General features: G+C 37.3%; 1 long non-coding RNA gene across 1 annotated transcript in view; it reads left to right on the top strand.

Moving 5' to 3' along the window:
* Positions 1-4,481: 4,481 nt before the first annotated feature.
* The window catches only part of LOC121041466 (uncharacterized), a 94,609-nt gene continuing 91,229 nt past the window's right edge, over positions 4,482-7,861 (top strand). Inside the window, exons 1-2 of the long non-coding RNA XR_005795750.1 lie at positions 4,482-4,896; positions 6,555-6,942. This is a non-coding gene — a long non-coding RNA (uncharacterized LOC121041466). The remainder of the gene's footprint in view (positions 4,897-6,554; positions 6,943-7,861) is intronic.

Raw genomic sequence — 7,861 nt, 5'->3', positions numbered from 1 at the left:
TTTGTGTGTACATTTCACAATAAAGAGTTTTAAGAATCAGAACACAAAGCACAATTTCAGCCCGTTATGAATGAAATGATAGGCTCTTTTAATTTATGGGAGCATGAATTAATGAAATTTTCTCACATTCTGCTCACGACTGTGATAGTTGTCTTGATTGTCCCTCTAATATGAAAAAAGGTGATATGTTCAGTTACAAAAATGGCATCTTTAGCAGGCTGTCTAATTTCTTCTAGATAAAAATAAGAAAATAAGAGGTATCACTCGTGATATTATTAATTACATTCATATTTGATTTCAAAACATCTCTTCAAGATACTGCCCAGGATTCTTTCAGAATAATACAACTGAATATCTTCCATAGAGCTAACATGTAGCAATCGAGGTTTCTAAAGGCACTCCCAACCTAGACTGTTATTCACTCTAATTAGCAATACATAAGCCCATGTTCTGTTGAACAAAATGTATTATATTGTTTCTGACAGCTATTAATTTTAGCAGATAATTTAAACAGAAACTTAAAATTATAAATCCTGTTTCTTCTTTCTGATAAGGTCAGTCAAATAGATGAATAGACAACCAAAACCAATGAACTGGGTTCAGACCCTAGATTTGTAAGCACTTCAAGGAGCATGTGTACATTGAAGGGCTTTTTTTTTCCCTCCTCTGCAGTCTTGTGATGAGAAATGTCACCCACAGATTGGCTTAGGCCTTTAGCACGAACTTCGGGGCTGAGATAGGGGTAGAGCCCCACCCAAGCACTTAGACTGAATGGAAGGTGGGAGGCGCCCAAACCAAACCTAGGCTCTTGCCAAAAAATAAAAATAAATAAAAAAGAGGGAATAAATGCCAGAGTCAAAAAAACATGCTCACCACAGGGTTTATGAGTCAGCCTTCTCTTTTCTTTGGTATACATCCTTTAGAGAAACAGGCCAGAGGCCTCTTCTACTTCAAATTATTTACATGTAAGTCAATTCGTGAACCAACACCATCCCCTGGTCTACCAGCTCTTTGTGTAGACAGTCCTGAGGCTGAGGTGTTATCATTAGCCCCACTTGTACCGAAGTCCAAGCCGATATGCCTTGACAAAGGAGAACACAATGCATGAGAGGCTATACTGCCAGCTGGGCCAGCTCTACATGAAGAAGGAAGAATAAATCTGGACTCCTCATTCCCATTTAGCTCAATGTGAACAGACAGCATTTGGTCCCAAGCTGGCCAGATGAGACAACCCGGTTACAGCTGATTTCTACAAACACTTTTTCTTCCATTCGTAGCCTGGCTGTATTGTGTTTGAGAGATATGAATGACAATACAGAGGTCAAAAAGACACTCTAGTTCCAGTACATCAGACAATAAGGACACAAACAAAGCTCCTTTTACCGGCTTCCATTGACGCATGAAGAAACCCATTATTGGGCCATTTGTATGTTTTCTCTAAAATGGCAACCCTTGGCAGTGATGTCTTGGTAATGATATGTTACAATGCCCTGCAAAGAGCTCATACAGGAAAAGGCTGTGGAAGAGCTGTCTCCCTCCTGTTTGGAGAAAGGTCAAGCTCGTGTCGCTCTTGCTGACATGGCATGAGTACTAATCTCTGCACTTCGTAGTCAACCAGAAATGGAGTGGGCACATTAGACAGCTTGTTCAGGGTTCCTGACTGCACTAACGGTAAATTAGCTCAGTACTACACATGCACAAGCAAAAATCCCAGTTTAGACTTTCTTGCCTAAAGTACCCTAATGATAGTCCTAAGGCCTGTCATTACTTCTGAAATTACAGTCAAGTGGCTCTGATTCGGCAGCTTCCAGAGGATAAAGGTTCTTTTGTTGGGGCGGTTTGGCTAGATCATTCTGCACTGTAGCGATGTTGATGAAGACCACCTTAGAAAAACAGAAAGGAGGGTGGATAAGGAGAAACAAATTGGATCGGAAATGTTTTCAGAGCTTGTAAGCTGTTTGGAAATTTATAGTTACTGACTCTTAACGTGAGAATAACTACTGGCATATCTTAACTTAGGTTCACCTGCGTATGATCACTTTCTTTTTGATTTGAACCTGAGAATTCTTATAAAAATGATGTATAGTTCTGGAGAACTGAAGATGCCAAGATTTTATTCATTAGACAGGACAGCTTTAGGCAAATAAGTATCAATCTACCCTATTTAAAATATGCTCTCAGGTTTTGTTTCTTTTTCTTCTTTTATTACAAATAGTGTTCATGTAAGATATTTATATGTATTTTTCAGGCTTCAGATTTTTGTTTGTTTTTTCTTTTTTACTACTTTGTAACAGAAAATGGCCAGCATTTTCTCTTTCTCACATTTTGGTCCTCATTTTTGTTGTTCATTTTGCCGCTCTAAAGAAATCACAAGCAGTGATATGGTTAATCCATTCTTGCAGTTTTAAAGCTATTTTATTCCTGGGAATATTTAGCGTTTTATTTTTTTCTTTCATATTTTGGGGGAAAATTATAAATACAGCAGTGCAACAGTATTCTATTTCCTATTTGCTTTTCTCTTAATATATTCATTCGTGTCCAAAACCTATTATTGGTTTTATATTGTGTAACTTTGGAGATCTGTGTCGTCATGATTGTCCTTCATAACATATTCTAATGCTCCACAACGGTCTGGAAGAAAAATTTTGCAATCCTCATGATTATTATATCTGTATCACATAATGTCAAATCCTTATATCAAAGTTTGGTCTAACATTCATAAATAAAACTAAGCATTAAATGGAAAATGGAGTGTGAAAGGATCAAAAGAAACAGAGGAGAGGAGGATGGGATTGGGTCCAGGGTGAAAAATGACAAGGGAGAAAAGATGGTCCCTGATTTACGATGGTTTGGTTTTGGATCTGTTGAGTTTTTGGTGGTCCAAAAACAAGAATCTTGCCATAGAAACTGGACTGCAAATTTTGCATTTGGGACTTTTTTTCCTGGGCTGGTGATACATGGCACAACACTCTGGTGGTCTTGGGCGGAGACAGCCAGCTGCTGCTCCCAGCCAGTCACACGCTCGTGAGGGTAAACAGCCGATAGCTTATGACCATTCTGTGCCCATGCAGCCCTTGTGTTTTTCACTGTTAGTACCGCATTCAATAAGTTACAGGGCATATTCAACACTTTCTTGTAAAATGCGCTTGCATCAGATGATTTTGCCTAACTGCAGACGAAGGTAGGTGCCCAGAGCACATTTAAGGTGGGCTAGGTTAAACTATGATGTTGGGCGGGCTAGGTGTATTAAATGCATTTTTGTCTTAGGATATCTTCAACTTAGAATGGGTTTATTGGGACACAACCCCATCCTGAGGTAAGAAACATCTGTATTCACTTACAGTTCATAAACTCCTGAGTGAGGTGTGGAAAAGGAGTAATTTAGTTCTTAGCTGTTGTTACTGAGTCCTAAGACCTAAATAATTTAGGTACTTTTCAATGATTAATGTAGCCTTGTAAGAGAAACAATTAAACACAAGAAAAATGTTCCAGTAAAGAATGAGAGCGAGATTGAGAGAGAGAGAGAGAGAGAGAAAAGAACACATTCAATCCACTGTTTTTCTTGACATTTTTTTGGTGCCTACTTGGTTTTATAGTGGTTGATAGTGACCAGCTTTTTCCTATCTGACAAACACTAAAAAGAAGCCTTTATAAAGCTTTAAGCCATTTCAGGAATTGTGCTCTATTACATTCAATCTGGGAGGTACTTCAAGGAAGCTATGAGTATTTTGCTTTTTGCCCTCTGTCTTTAGGAGCAGTGTAATAAAATGGCTATAATAATAGGGAAAGGAAATGGGGAAGAAATCATGTGACCAAATGACTTATGGAGAAACATGTTTCCCTGGTGTTCCTATTCATTTATCTCTACTGTATAATGCATTTTTCTTGTTTTACTGGGTAATTAAACCTTCAACACTCCCAAGTTTGCGAGGAATCTGAATCCCATTATGGGGAGATGCCTGAGTTTGATTCGCTTGTATTATATCAGGAGTTGGCCTCGTTCAAAGGGAATGCGTTTGATAATGTTTGGAGAGGTCTCTAAGGAGAGTCCCCACTCTGGGCAAGTTAAGCACTGTCACATGTCTTGGCAAGGTTTACTGAACTTTAGGTTAATTCCTACAGCTGTTTCTCCCCCTCTCACCTAAATTTTGTTTTAAACTTATTGCCTTGTCTGCTTCTTAATAGAGCAGGATCATTTTTCAGAGGTAGAGCTATTCTCTTCTTTCAAGTTACATTTTTATGAAAAGGAAAAAAGAAGAATCCACATCAAAGCCCTTATGGGAGAGACCACAGGTTTTCTGCATGTGTCTTCTCTAGTATAACAGTAGTCTGATACCAATCCTAAAAGATGAATTACTTAAAAGTTACACTTTCCATTCTGACCCCTTGGATTTAAAGCCAACTGTTGTGTCATGTGTCTTTAATCTGAAATCCACAGCGAGGACCAGAATTTACATTCATTTGTTTTCTGATCTAGGGAAGAAGGGAGGGGAAGTTACACACTTCTGTTCTGAATGTTGCTTCTCCTTTGGATACTTCGGTCATGCATCTTTATTCAACTTTTTAAAAAAAATCATAAATAAGCAAACGTAAGTGGTTCTAATTTTTTTTTTCCAGAAAAATTACCTACAGAGTCAGCTATATGTCTTACCTACCTAAGACTTTACTCTATTTGGAAACTAAGAGACTAGGCAATTTCACAATGTGCCAGTTAGGGGCAAGAGCTTTGTAATATGCAGATGCTCCCAGAAATAGAAGATGAAGTTTGCAAGACCAAATACTATTTTTGCCTCTTTAAGGAAAAATCAGGAGACTCTAACAAGGAGATATTCTAAGACTTCAACAACTAAAGGAAATAATGGATTAACAAGTAAAGGAAGATTTTTGAATCCTGAAGTAAGTTGGGTTTTTTTGAAACATTTATTGAATTACCTGAGCTTTCAAAAATATACTAGGCTTGCACAAAGCCAAATAGTTGGATGAAAAGAAACAATGAGGCACTGTCATAGGATTGTAGAGCTATATATGGAATTTTTATTAGTGTTTAATGATGTTATAATAAAAGGACTAAATGAGAAGTAAAATTCATATTGCTTAGATTTTTTAGTGAAAATTTTCTGTGCAGCATTTTAATTTTTAATAAATGTTTCTTTCGGAAAAACCAATTAGAACAATTGGTTTATTGGTTTATTAAGGAAACCTAGAACTGTTATTTAATAGAAAAAAAAATCGCTTGACAATTTGGAATACCTGGATTGTGGTGGCGGTATTTCCAAGAATTATGATTATGGATCAGACACTGAATTTCTGTGAGTCTCAATGTTCTTATCTGTAATATATCAGTTTAGGCTCCAGTCTGTAATTTTATAAATATATATTTTCTGAATGTATATTTTCAATGAATACGTCATTAATACTGTGATTATAATCCTGATTCCAGTTTTTCTCCCTTAAATCGTGGGCCTAAACTGTATGTTTTAACACAAGGAATGATTTTATCCCCCTCCCCTCCAAAAAAAAAAAAAAAAAAGAAAGAAAGAAAAAGAAGAAAGAAAAGAAAAGAAAAAGAAAAAAAGGAACTCTCTTCAAGTGTGCTAAAAGCTCAGAAGCCAGATGTGGTTTGTGTAGGTATTCATTATGAATTTGCTGCAAATTAGAATTATAGAGAGAGCCAAACCCAAAGGCACACTTTAAAACAGAGTAATAGGGTCATAGATTTAAGTGATTCTGAAAGAAAAAGACTTCTTAAGAAATATTTAAATGTCTTCATTATTTTAGCTTGGTAAAATGGTGACACGGATTAGGAGGAGTTCTCCTTATCCTTTTACCTTGACAAAAACTTCTGTCCCATTTCGTGGAGTCTTAGGTCAGTGTGTGAGGTTCACTTTGTTCCCTGGGGGGCACGACACATCAGAGGTTACAACAGCACGCTAATTTAAAATGAGCTGGGATCAGATCTTGGTTTGGCCATTTGCTAAATATTTCACCTTGGAAAATTTCAACTTTCTGAGTCTCTTTTCCCTCATTCAGTTATGAATTTGGACAATAACACCTACTTGGTAGGATTGTCGTTAGCATTGGAGATAATCTTTACGTGACACAAATTATATATCCAATAAGCCAGAGATGTTAGTAATATTATTAGCTGGAGAGCTCACTCTGTGTGTCCTTTCAGGGATAATTGGAAAGCCCTGGAGATTGTTGATCAGGGTTGCATGAATAGGGAGCTCAAAGACAAGAGGCACTATTTGTATGGGGGATGGCTGAAGAGCAGACCCCAGCAGCAAGCTTTGGGGAGAGCTTAAACCGTGAAAGGTGGAGAGATGCATAAAGTGCAAATAACTGAGTTATTGTAATGACTCCACTGTTTTATTGATAGCTGGCTCCAGGAGGCTGGCTTCGTTGTTGGAGTGGGAAATTGCTTTATGTCCTTCATATCCAGATGGTACAGTGAGACAGAAAAATACACATTTTAACATAGTAACTTTTATTTTTCTAATATTACAAATATCGTGTGCGTGTACAGTGGATGTTTATGTTTTCTTTCCTTCCAGGATCCTTCCCACTTCTTCTGCAAGATGCCCTTGAATATCTTTTAGAAAATAAATTGCCCTCCTTCCTGACTTCAGCTAACTGGCTTGCATGAGACTGATACCACACTCAGCTGCTGGAGATGACCTCAAATGGTTTAAGCCAATCAGCATTAAATTACATCTTTTAAGGGGGAATGGGTTTGGACTGGGAGCTTGAAAACCTGTGAGTCTTGTTGGAGTCTCAAGACTTTTGCTTGGAATTCTGGGGCTTGGATGCCATTTTCCCTTTTGGACTTGAAGGAAGAGGTCTAGAACCTTGAGAGTTGCCAGAGCCACCTTGGGATTACCAGGAAAGAAGATGCCCGAGGAAAGAATTAACAGCACAAAAGCAGAACATAGAAAGGAAAAGGTAAAATAGATACATTACTTTTAATGTGAGTTAGCCAGTTATTCAAGCACATTGACAAATGTTAATCTTGTTCACTATATTACTTCATATAAGCTAGTTTTGGTTAGATTTTCTGAAACTTTGTAAGATGCTCATAGGATACCTATTAATAATTGAAAATTTAGAAATAAAGAGAAAAACATACATTCTATTTATAATTCTAAAGTCTACAAGCATCGTATTATTCATGTAATATATACATGTAGTCTATTTCATTTTAATAGTTTCATAGTAATCTATTGTATGGATATACCATAATTTAACCAATTTCCTACCGTAGACAATCAAATTATAACTCTTTTCATTATTGTAAACAGTGTTGTAATGAGCCTTGTAGTGAAGGCTTAAGAAATGTTTTTAAATATTTTCAATAGGAAAGATTCATTAAATTGACTTCTCAGATCCATGTGCTTTACCTGTTTTTAAGCTACTGGTAATTTATGTGCCTTCCAGATGATACATACTAATTTATACTTGTAATAATGATTGTAAATTCTTGCAGTCAAAAAACATCAATGTTACTATTAGAAATTTGTTAGTATGGTAGATACAAAACGCTAGCTGTAAGATGCGTCCCATACATAAATGTGTAGATATGGGGTAGAGTTTTTGCAGGATGCATCAAGATTTTTGTTCTCTTAAAAGCTGTGGGGGGCGCCTGGGTGGCGCAGTCGGTTAAGCGTCCGACTTCAGCCAGGTCACGATCTCGCGGTCCGGGAGTTCGAGCCCCGCGTCAGGCTGTGGGCTGATGGCTCAGAGCCTGGAGCCTGTTTCCGATTCTGTGTCTCCCTCTCTCTCTGCCCCTCCCCCGTTCATGCTCTGTCTCTCTCTGTCCCAAAAATAAATAAACGTTGAAAAAAAAAAATTAAAAAAAAAAAAA

Source organism: Herpailurus yagouaroundi, unplaced genomic scaffold, assembly GCF_014898765.1.
Source record: "Herpailurus yagouaroundi ecotype Mexico unplaced genomic scaffold, PumYag 184, whole genome shotgun sequence".
Classification (NCBI taxonomy): domain Eukaryota; kingdom Metazoa; phylum Chordata; class Mammalia; order Carnivora; family Felidae; genus Herpailurus; species Herpailurus yagouaroundi.
The sequence above is the reverse complement of the archived record's forward strand: the minus strand, read 5'-3'. Positions and strand labels throughout refer to the sequence as shown.